Genomic DNA, 2,063 nt, shown 5'->3' on the forward strand with positions numbered 1-2,063 from the left:
AGAAAGAGAGGAAGAAAGAAAAGAAAGAGAGGAAGAAAGAAAAGAAAGAAAGAGACAGAAAGAGAAAGAAAGAAAGAAAAGAGAGAGAAAGAAGAAAGAGAGAAAGAGAGAAAGAAAGAAAGAAAGAAAGAGACAAAAGAAAGAAAAGCAAGGCAAAGAAAAAGAAAAGCAAGGCAAACAAAGAGAAAAGCAAGGCAAAGAAAGACAGAAAGAAAAGAAAGAAAGAAAGAGACAGAGAAAGAAAGAAAGAGAGAAAGAAGAAAGAAAGAAAGTGAGAGAGAAAGAAAGAAAGAGAGATGAAAGAAAAGCAAGGCAAAGAAAAGGAAAAGCAAGGCAAACAAAGAGAAAAGCAAGGCAAAGAAAGAAAAGAAAGAGACAGAGAGAAAGAGAGAAAGAAAGAAAGAAAGAGAGAGAGAAAGAAGAAAGAAAAGAAAGAAAGAGAGAGAGAAAAAAGAAAGAAAAGAGAGAAAGAAGAAAGAAAAAGAAAGAAAGAGAAAGAAAGAAAAAGAAAGAAAGAAAGAGAAAGAAAGAAAGAGGGAAAGAAGGAAGGAAGGAAGGAAGGAGAAGAGAAGAGAAGAGAAAAGAAATGAGAAAGAAAAGAAAAAAGAAAAGAGAGAAAGAAATAGATCTTGGGATTCAGAGGCCCTGAGGAAGCTTCCTGGCTGATGATACCACCCCCAAGTGGTCTCCAAGTCAGCCTGAAACATTCTTGCTGTTTGTGAATCACACCGGGAAACTGCCCTTGCAACATTCCACCAGGCAAGAGCCTGGACCTTGGTCTGACTGCTGATTGATAGTGAGTCAGGGAAAAGGGCACCAGACAGGCAGCCTGGAGACGCAGGGCTCTGTGCCTTGTTCTGCACATGAACCAAATGAGGCAGACAGATTCAGGTACTTTTCCTATCAAGGTGAAATGCCTGGGAGACCAGAGTTTGGCCCCAGCCTGGTTGTCTTGACTTCCCACTGTAGCAGCCTCCTCTGAAATAGGTGATGATTTCAAGAGGGAATGCCAGGCAGGCACTGGCAGTCCCAATCTGAGATTTAAAAAAGAGCAAAGTTTGGCTGGGCGCAGTGACTCGTGCCTGTAATCCCAGCACTTTGGGAGGCCAAAGTGGGCAGATCACTTGAGGTTAGGAGTTTGAGGCCAGCCTGGTCAACATGGTGAAACCCCATCTCTACTAAAAATACAAAAATTAGCTAGGTATGGTGGCAGGCGCCCGTAATCCCAGCTAGTCCGGAGGCTAAACCAGGAGAATCGCTTGAACCTCGGAGGCGGAGCTTGCAGTGAGCCGAGATCACACCATTGCACTCCAGCCTGGGTGACAGAGTGAGACCCTGTCCCGGGGGGAAAAAAAAAGGAAGAGCAAAGCTAGAATGTAAGTGGGCTAGATTGGCAATACCTATCCCATCTCACCCTCCATTTCCTTTTCCTGAGTCACAGAGGCGCTGAGTGAGACAGAAAAGAATGATGTGAATTATTCATCACAACATATATAATCGTTAAAAAAAAATCAGAGACAGCCTAAATGTGCAACAATAGAGAGAATGATATGAAATAAATTATAATATGAAATAAAGTATAAAGTTAAGTAGCCATTCAAAACAACAAAGCAGAGACTCATGCCTGTAATCTCAGCATTTTGGGAGGCTAAGGTGGGAGGATTACTTGAGACGAACCTAAGCAACATAGCAAAAACCCATCTCTACAAAAAATACAAAAATTAGCCAGGCATGGTGGCGCCCACCTGTAGTCCCAGCTACTCAGAAGGCTGAGGTGAGAGGATTACTTGAGCCCAGGAGGTTGAGACTGCAGTGAGACTGCAGTGATTACACTACTGCACTCCAGCCTGTGTGACAGAATAAGACCCTGTCTCAGAAAAAGACAGAAAGAGAGAGAGACAGAAAGGAAAGAAGGAAAGAAAGGGGGCCGGGCGCGGTGGCTCAAGCCTGTAATCACAGCACTTTGGGAGGCCGAGACAGGCGGATCACAAGGTCAGGAGATCGAGACCATCCTGGCTAACACAGTGAAACCCCGTCTCTACTAAAAAATACAAAAAACTAGC

The sequence above is a fragment of the Mandrillus leucophaeus genome, unplaced genomic scaffold (genome assembly GCF_000951045.1).
Source record: "Mandrillus leucophaeus isolate KB7577 unplaced genomic scaffold, Mleu.le_1.0 Scaffold13, whole genome shotgun sequence".
Taxonomy (NCBI): Eukaryota; Metazoa; Chordata; class Mammalia; order Primates; family Cercopithecidae; genus Mandrillus; species Mandrillus leucophaeus.